General features: G+C 40.7%; 1 pseudogene; it reads right to left on the reverse strand.

The window, feature by feature from the left end:
• Positions 1 to 1,537: 1,537 nt before the first annotated feature.
• Positions 1,538 to 4,737, reverse strand: LOC102405566 (annotated as a pseudogene).
• Between the last annotated feature and the right edge of the window lie 5,286 nt (positions 4,738 to 10,023).

Here is a 10,023-nt window from a genome sequence, read left to right on the forward strand (position 1 = left end):
GAAAAACTCCTAAAAAAAGAGATCAGATTTGAGGTTACCACAGATGGGGGAATTGGATGAAGGGAATCAAAGGGTAAAAACTTCCAGTTATAAGATAAAAAGTACAAGGGTTGTAATGTACAACAGGATCAATATAATTAACACTGCTGTGTATTATATATGACAGTTGTTAAGAGAGTAATTCCTAGAGTTCACATCACAAGGAAACATATTTTTTTCTTTTTACTTTGTATCTCTATGAAAAAATGTTGCTTGCTAAACTTACTGCAGTAATCATTTCTTGATGTATTTAAATTAAATAATTATACTGTAAACTTCAGTCAGTCAGTCAGTTCAGTCACTCAGTCGTGTCTGACTCTTTGAGACAGCACACCAGGCTCTTTGAATCTTGAATCTCTGACTCTTTGAATTGCAGCACACCAGGCCTCCCTGCCCATTACCAACTCCCGGAATTTACCCAAACTCATGTCCATTGAATCGGTGATGCCATCCAGCCATCTCATCCTCTGTCGTCCCCTTCTCCTCCTGCCCCCAATCCCTCCCAGCATCAGGGTCTTTTCCAATGAGTCAACTCTTCACATGAGGTGGCCAAAGTATTGGAGTTTCAGCTTCAGCATCAGTCCTTCCAATGAACACCCAGGACTGATCTCCTTTAGGATGGACTGGTTGGATCTCCTTGCAGTCCAAGAGACTCTCAAGAGTCTTCTCCAACACCACAGTTCAAAAGCATCGATTCTTCAGCGCTCAGCTTTCTTCACAGTCCAACTCTCACATCTATACATGACTACTGGAAAAATCGTAGCCTTGACTAGACGGACCTTTGTTGGCAAAGTAATGTTTCTGCTTTTTAATGTTATCTAGGTGGTCATAACTTTCCTTCCAAGGAGTAAGCATTTTTAATTTCATGGCTGCAATCACCATCTGCAGTGATTTTGGAGCCCCCCAAAATAAAGTCTGACACTGTTTCCACTGTTTCCCCATCTATTTGCCATGAAGTGATGGGACCGGATGCCATGATCTTAGTTTTCTGAATGTTGAGCTTTAAGCCAACTTTTTCACACTCCTCTTTCACTTTCATCAAGAGGTTTTTTAGTTCCTCTTCACTTTCTGCCATAAGGGTGGTGTCATCTGCATATCTGAGGTTATTGATATTTCTCCCGGCAATCTTGATTCCAGCTTGTGCTTCTTCCAGCCCAGCGTTTCTCATGATGTACTCTGCATATAAGTTAAATAAGCAAGGTGACAATATGCAGAGCTTAGGCAGTGCTATATGTCAATTATATCCCAACACAGCTGGAAAGATAAAAATAGAGATAAAAGGATTTGTACATCCTGAAAAAGAGAGACAATATTGAAAACATTCACCTTAGCAACTTCTGATAGAGAGACAAAACTGATATTAATTTACTACTGATTTTTATCAAACTTTTAAGTTTTAGTTTAAGAGACAGGATCACAATTCTTTTCTCCAGTTACTAACACTTTGACTGTCTCAAATTCCCCAAAGGAAGTCCAAAATATCATGCTGTAGAATTTCTTATGACTTAGAATCTGTAATGTTTTTCTGCAAAGGAGCCAGTATCACCCCCAAAATGCCTCTCTTCACTCTTGGAGTCATAAAAATTATGCTTTTCAGTATACTCTTGGACAAGATCTAGTACCAAATAGTGAATGCTCTAACTCCTTCTGAGGGCTTGCTGGGTCTTGGTGAATAAGATGTCATTCATTCACCAGAAGAATGTTGTTCTGATGTTTTCACAGAACATCTGGTCCACAGATGAATTTCTGAACAACAGTTCCAGCCTGGGTAATACCTATGAGCTCATACTTTCTTACAATTTGAGTGAAATCCTCATTCTTCCACAGGTTGGGATCACCAAAGGACCCCAATAAATCTGCCTCACGCAGCAATATTACCTTTGGCACACCTTTTGCTTCTGACCCTACGGATTTCTTTTGACTAAAATCTTGACTTTGTTCAGCCAACTTCCTCCTCCATTCAGGTCTTTATGGTATAGGTGAGTCCTTCTGGTCATCACAGCTACTAGCCTCCAATTTCTCTCGATGGTGTCTGAGCACCTTAGCAGTCTCTAGCCACTCCTTCTGAAGGTTTTCCCATGCACCCACTTCCACCTATTTTGAATTCTTGGTGGCAAGATATGCAACGATAACTCAGCAATGGGCAAAGAAGAGTTTGATGCTTCTTATATACCTTGCTGACAGGATAAGCTGTGCCTTGTTTAACTGTATATTTTCCTATTGCATTCGTGTAGTTCTTGACCAGTTCAAACAACCTGAGGTGCATGTTGATGACTGAAATAAAAAACCACAAGCAAGGAGAACCACAGTTGTCTTCTCAGAATTTTCTAGGCTAACAATATTAAGTTGTTGGTCTAAGTGCAAAACCCTGACACGTCCTGTCTCATTCTTACAAAGGAAATTCTGTCATTCCGAAGAGTTTTTCAAGGTTGGCTATCAGAATCATTCCAACTTGTGGGTCAACAGTCTTCTCCAAGTTGAGCTAGAACAGAGGATCCACATCCATATTGTAACTCACGTCCTCAAGGTTGACTGGCAAGAATCCTTGTATCTCATTGCTTTAATTTACAAATCTTAGTTTATCAAATTGGAGAAGGAAATGGCAACCAACTCCAGTGTTCTTGCCTGGAGAATCCCATGGACAGAGAAGCCTGGTAGGCTGCAGTCCATGGGGTCGCACAGAGTCAGACACAACTGAAGTGATGCAGCAACAGCAGCAGCAGCAGAAGTTTATCAAATGGAATTTTAAAGTAGTTTTCTTCTTATTGCCCATTCATATCCTTTGTTGATTTTTAAAAATAGGAACTCCTTAACTTTGTTGCTTTTGTGTTGTTATTGTTGGCATCTTGTTGTTGTCATCATCTTGGTAGTTCATTTGTAAGAATTTTTGGATATGCTAGACTTTGATTCATTGTCTTCTACATATGTCTCAAAAACTTACAGTATACTTCATATATGTTGTTCCCTGTCTGTTAAAGTGTTTTGAAACATTCTATGGGTATCAACTGTTGATTGAAAATGTTAATTGTCTTTAACGTTTTTGGTGTATTTATATCGTTTTCCCTATCCTTAGGTTAGCTTTGTATTTTTTTTTTTTTTACTTTTGCTCTTTAATCTATTTAGAATTCAATTCTGTCTCCAATAACTAAATACATAAAGAGGGGAAAAGGGAAAAAGCTTCCCTACAGAAGAATTCCAGTTAATAAATGTGGGCAGAATGAGGAAAACAGAAAATTACCATTAGAACATCACAGTTACATTGTTGCAGGCAATATCCATGGATGAATGCCAAATATTTATTAATTACTATGGTGATTGTGAGATATGTTTGCAAGTTCTTTGTTATTTCTCTCTCCAGGAGGTGAAGGTTAATTCCCCTCTGTTAAGTGTGGGCTGGACTGTGACTGTCTTTTAATAAATAGAGAACAGAAAGGAAAAAATAATAACTTTATAGCAGAAAATATGGGCAGACACCAATTAACCTAGTGACCAAATTAAGGTTACCAGTAACAAATCATTTTGACATCATACATCTTCTGATAAAATGTGATGAGACAGGCAAATCATCCTTACTGTATTTTTATAAAAATAAATTCTCCCTCCAATTTTTCCAAACTCCATCTAATCAAGGGACAACAATAGACAAATCCAAACTGAAGGACATTTTGCAAGATACCTGACCAGTATTCTTCAAAAGCATCAGGAAAAATAAAACAGATTGATAAACTGTCTGATTAAAAGAAATTAGGAATGTGATGACTAAATACGATATGTGGTCTTGAGAAATCAGTGGAAAAATGGGTTACATTCAAATAAACTTTAATTGGTAGTAATGTATCAATGTTAATTTCTTAGTATTGATAAATGTCCAATGGTAATATAAGGTAACACTGGGGGAATCTGAATGAAGGGTATAAAGAAATTCTTTGTGCTCCTGGACACTCTTCTGCAAATCTAAGTGAAATTTGTCTAAATAAAAATGTATTTCCAATTAAAAAAAATTTTATAAAGCTTAACACCTTGCAAGTAGTATAAAAATCTCAGGGAATTTTTCATAGCAATATGGTGTGGAAGGTGTTTTGGAGACTGACAAATGACTGAAAAATAGTCTTTCAGTAAAAACAATAGGGCAAAAAGACATACTTTACTTAAAACCAATAGTTAAAAAAACAAACAAACAAACAGGAGATTATACAATACCATGCATAGGAAGGGATCTTGGGTTCATAGTATCCTGGACACTTGGGATCCTGGGCGCTCCCATAGGTAGAAAGGTGCTTTCAATGAGCTTGAAACAACTTCATTTCAAAGTTGTGAGCATATCTCACAGCTTTGTGCTGTCCCTGAGTGCTAGGGGTGCAAGTCAGAGTGACTCTAGTCATTGTCCACATCTTGTCTTGAATCCTTGATTCTAAGACAATGGTCACAAAGACTGGATAGACAGCAAAGTGACCCATTAGTTTTCAGAATTTTGAGTGTTACTGATTCCTGCATCTGTGGTGTTGCCTGTTTCCCTTTCTGGTAGCTGGGGTACTCAGTGCAGAGAAAAGCACTTGAGGACAAAGTGTTGCAGCTCACCTGTGATGGGAAGGCTCTGAGAGGGATGGGAAGACTAGGCAGGTGCTGCTCTGATGAAGTCAGAGGAGTATGCAGGGAGGAAGACCTGCTCTCCACCACTGTGTCCAGGATGTCACCCATCCCTCCCAATCTTGTCAGAAACGTCTTTGTGACTTTCCAGAGGGAAAGACCAGATGAACCTTATCCCTCAGTGAAAGAGAAGGAAAATGGAGCTTGGGTCACCTCCACCACGCCAAAGATTGTGTGCCCCAGGTATGCAATTTCTGTCTAGCTCCTATTGGGTTCTCTCTTTCTGTTGGCAGTAAACACTGCAAATGTTTTTGGAGTAAAAATCATTGTCATTTCTGAAAGTAACTGCCCCTGCAGGCTTCTTTTTCCTATTTTCTCAATCTCTAAAATATAGGATCATTCTTCAGATGCCTTTCAGTTATTTCAGACTTTGAATACTCCCATGTTAATCTATGGAGAAGGCAATGGCACCCCACTCCAGTACTCTTGCCTGGAGAATCCCATGGATGGAGGAGCCTGGTAGGCTTCAGTCCATGGTGTCACTAAGAGTCGGACACGACTGAGCGACTTCACTTTCACTTTTCACTTTCATACGTTGGAGAAGGAAATGGCAACCCACTCCAGTGTTCTAGCCTGGAGAATCCCAGGGACAGAGGAGCATGTTGGGCTGCTGTCTATGGGGTCGCACAGAGTCAAACACAACTGAAGCGACTTAGCAGCAGCAGCAGCAGCATGTTAATCTATTTCCTTATAAATCCTTCTTGTAAAAATAAATTTCTTCTTTTGCCCTCCTACTGTCTGCTCATATTCTTAATTCAAACACTTATAATAACTTATTAATTCATCATACTACTTTTAGCTTCTTCAGTCTATCCTAGGAAAAAACAATTTTTTGTATAAGCTATGGCTTGGTAGGCATATTTTTCTGGTCAAATATGTGCAACACTCTCTATTATCTACAAGTACCCTCCTAAAAGTCTTAGTCTAGATGTCCAGCCTTGCTGTCCATTGTCTATAATATTTTTCAACATTATGTCCATTGTTTCTCAGCCTGGTTTTCATGGTTACCTGCAGGATTCACAGTAGGTAGTAAGGAGGCATAATTACCACAAATTGTATTTGTTGTTCAGTCACTAAGTCATGTCTGACTATTTGCAACCCCATGGACTGAAGCACAGGCTTCCTAAGTTTGCTCAAACTCATGTCCATTGAGTCAGGGATGCCATCCAACCATCTCATCCTCTGTTGCCCCTTCTTCTCTTGCCCTCAGTCTTTCCTAGCATCAGGGTCTTTTTCAAAGAGTCAGCTCTTCACATCAGATGGCCAAAATACTGGAGCTTCAGCTTCAGCATCAGTTCTTCCAATGAATATTCAGAGTTGATTTCCTTTAGGATTGACTGGTATAATCTCCTTGCTGTCCAAGGGACTCTCAAGAGTCTTCTCCAGCACCACAGTTTAAAAACATCAATTCTTCAACCCTATTCATGGCCCAACTCTCACATCCATACATGACTATAGGGGAAAACCATAGCTTTGACTATATGGAACTTTATAAGTAAAGTGATGTCTCTGCTTTTTGATACGTTGTCTATGTTTGTCATAGCTTTTTCCAAGGAGCTAGCATCTTTTGATTTCATGACTGGAGTCACCATCCAGAGTGATTTTGGAGCCTGAAAAAATAAAGTCTGTCACTGTTCCCATTTTTTCACTGTCTGTTTGCCATGAAGTAAGGGGACTGGATGCTATGATCTTAGTTTTTTGAATGTTGGTTTTAGGCCAGCTTTTTCATTCTCCTCTTTCACCTTCATCAAGAAGGTCTTTAGCTCCTCTTCACTTTCTGCCATTAGAGTGGTATCTTCTGCGTATCTGAGATTGCTGATATTTCTCCAAGCTATCTTGATTCCAGCAGCTTGTGATTCATCCAGTCCGACATTTTGCATGATATTCTCTGCATATATGTTAAATAAACAGGGTGACAATATACAGCCTTGATGTATTCCTTTCTCAATTTGGAACCAGTCTGTTGTTCCAAGTCCGGTTCTAACTGTTGCTTCTTGACCCACATATAGGTTTCTGAGGAGACAGGTAAGGTGGTCTGGTAGTGCCATCTCTTTAAGAATTTTCCACAATCGTGATTCACACAGTCAAAGACTTAAACATAATCAATGAAGCAGAAGTAGGTGTTTTTCTGGAATTTCCTTGCTTTCTCTATGATCCAATGAATGTTGGCAATTTGACCCTGGTTCCTCTGCCTTTTCTAAACTCACCTTGTATGTTTGGAAGTTCTCAGTTCATATACTGCTAACACCTAATTTGAAGGATTTTGAGCATAACCTTACCAGCACGTGAAATGAGTGCAACTGTTTGGTAATTGGAACATTCTTTGACACTGCCCTTCTTTAGGATTGGAATGAAAACTGACCTTTTCCAGTCCTGTGGCCACTGCTGAGCTTTCCAAATTGCTGACAAACTGAGTGCAGCATTTTAAGTGCATAAATCTTTCAGGATTTGAAATAGTTCAACTGGAATTCCATCACCTCCCAGCAATCTTAGTAGTAAAATGCATTAAACTTTATCCATTTCTTTTATCTATGTTGTCACATGAATCAACGGTTTGTTCCTTTTGTTAAAGAATAGTATTCCAAAAAAAAAAAAAAAAGAATAGTATTCCACTGTATGGAGGTACCATACTTTGTTAATCCACTCACCTGTTGAAGTACTTCTGGATTGTTTCCACTTTTGGGTGATTGTGAAAGAAGCTAGGTTTATAAACTTTTGAACTGGTAACTTTTATGCATTCACAAAATGGAACCAATGAAGGTTGGTTATCCCCACACAGTCACCTTCCCTACTGGCCCTCCTGGCCATCAGCTCTATCTGAAGGAAGAAAGATAAAGGGAAATATGATTTTACCCTACCTGCTTCTTTGCCCCCGAGGGGAAAAGCAAATGTGCCTGGAACAACAACAACAAACCTTCAGTTCAGTCGTTCAGTCGTGTCCGACTCTTTGCGACCCCATGAATCGCAGCACGCCAGGCCTCCCTGTCCATCACCAACTCCCAGAGTTCACTCAGACTCATGTCCATCAAGTCAGTGATGCCATCCAGCCATCTCATCCTCTGTCGTCCCCTTCTCCTCCTGTCCCCAATCCCTCCCAGCATCAGAGTCTTTTCCAATGAGTTAACTCTTTGCATGAGGTGGCCAAAGTACTGGACTTTCAGCTTTAGCATCATTGCTTCCAAAGAAATCTCAGGGCTGATCTCCTTCAGAATGGACTGGTTGGATCTCCTTGCAGTCCAAGGGACTCTCAAGAGTCTTCTCCAACACCACAGTTCAAAGGCATCAATTCTTCGGCGCTCAGCCTTCTTCACAGTCCAACTCTCACATCCATACATGACCACAGGAAAAACCATAGCCTTGACTAGACGAACCTTTGTTGGCAAAGTAATGTCTCTGCTTTTCAATAGCTATCTAGGTTGGCCATAACTTTTCTTCCAAGGAGTAAGCGTCTTTTAATTTCATGGCTGCAGTCACCATCTGCAGTGATTTTGGAGAAATCAAAAATAAAGTCTGACACTGTTTCCACTGTTTCCCCATTTATTTGCCATGAAGTGATGGGACCAGATGCCATGATCCTCATTTTCTGAATGTTGAGCTTTAAGCCAACTTTTTCACTTTTCACTTTCACTTTCATCAAGAGGCTTTTGAGTTCCTCTTCACTTTCTGCCATAAGGGTGGTATCATCTGCATATCTGAGGTTATTGATATTTCTCCCATCAATCTTGATTCCGGCTTTTGTTTCTTCCAGTCCAGCGTTTCTCATGATGTACTCTGCATATAAGTTAAATAAGCAGGGTGACAATATACAGCCTTGACGTACTCCTTTTCCTATTTGGAACCAGTCTGTTGTTCCATGTCCACTTTGAACTGTTGCTTCCTGACCTGCATACAAATTGCTCAAGGTATTCCCATCTCTTTCAGAATTTTCCAGTTTATTGTGATCCACACAGTCAAAGGCTTTGGCATAGTCAATAAAGCAGAAATAGATGTTTTTCTGGAACTCTCTTGCTTTTTCCGTGATTCAGCGGATGTTGGCAATTTTATCTCTGGTTCCTCTGCCTTTTCTAAAACCAGCTTGAACATCAGGAAGTTCATGGTTCACATATTGCTGAAGCCTGGCTTGGAGAATTTTGAGCATTACTTTACTAGTGTGTGAGATGAGTGCAATTGTGAGGTACTTTGAGCATTCTTTGGCATTGCCTTTCTTTGGGATTGGAATGAAAACTGACCTTTTCCAGTCCTGTGGCCACTGCTGAGTTTTCCAAATTTGCTGGCATATTGAGTGCAGCACTTTCACAGCATCATCTTTCAGGATTTGAAATAGCTCAACTGGAATTCCATCACTTCCACTAGCTTTGTTTGTAGTGATGCCCGAGGCCAGGGGCAGCGGCCGGGAGGACCAACCCCACGTCCAAGGAGCCGTGGCTGCGCGGGTGCAGAGGGCCTAGACGAGCTATCCCAAGTTGAAGGTCAGGAAGGGCGGCGGTGAGGAGATACCCCTCGTTCAAGGTAAGGAGCAGCGGTTGCGCTTTGCTGGAGTAGCCGTGAAGAGATACACCACGCCCAAGGTAAGAGAAAACCAAGTAAGATGGTAGGTGTTGCAAGAGGGCATCAGAGGGCAGACACACTGAAACCATACTCACAGAAAACTAGTCAATCTAATCACACCAGGACCACAGCCTTGTCTAACTCAATGAAACTAAGCTATGCCCTGTGGCGCCACCCAAGATGGGCGGGTCATGATGGAGAGGTCTGACAGAATGTGGTCCACAGGAGAAGGGAATGGGAAACCACTTCAATATTCTTGCCTTGAGAACCCCATGAACAGTATGAAAAGGCAAAATGATAGGATACTGAAAGAGGAACTCCCCAGGTCAGTAGGTGCCCAATATGCTACTGGAGATCAGTGGAGAAATAACTCCAGAAAGAATGAAGGGATGGAGCCAAAGCAAAAACAATACCCAGTTGTGGATGTGACTGGTGATAGAAGCAAGGTCTGATGCTGTAAAGAGCAATATTGCATAGGAACCTGGAATGTCAGGTCCATGAATCAAGGCAAATTGGAAGTGGTCAAACAAGAGATGACAAGAGTGAATGTCGACATTCCAGGAATCAGCGAACTAAAATGGACTGGAATGGGTGAATTTAACTCAGATGACCATTATATCTACTACTGCGGGCAGGAATCCCTCAGAAGAAATGGAGTGGCCATCATGGTCAACAAAAGAGTCCGAAATGCAGTACTTGGATGCAATCTCAAAAATGACAGAATGATCTCTGTTCGTTTCCAAGGCAAACCATTCAATATCACAGTAATCCAAGTCTATGCCTCAACCA

Source organism: Bubalus bubalis, chromosome 3, assembly GCF_019923935.1.
Source record: "Bubalus bubalis isolate 160015118507 breed Murrah chromosome 3, NDDB_SH_1, whole genome shotgun sequence".
NCBI classification, from domain to species: domain Eukaryota; kingdom Metazoa; phylum Chordata; class Mammalia; order Artiodactyla; family Bovidae; genus Bubalus; species Bubalus bubalis.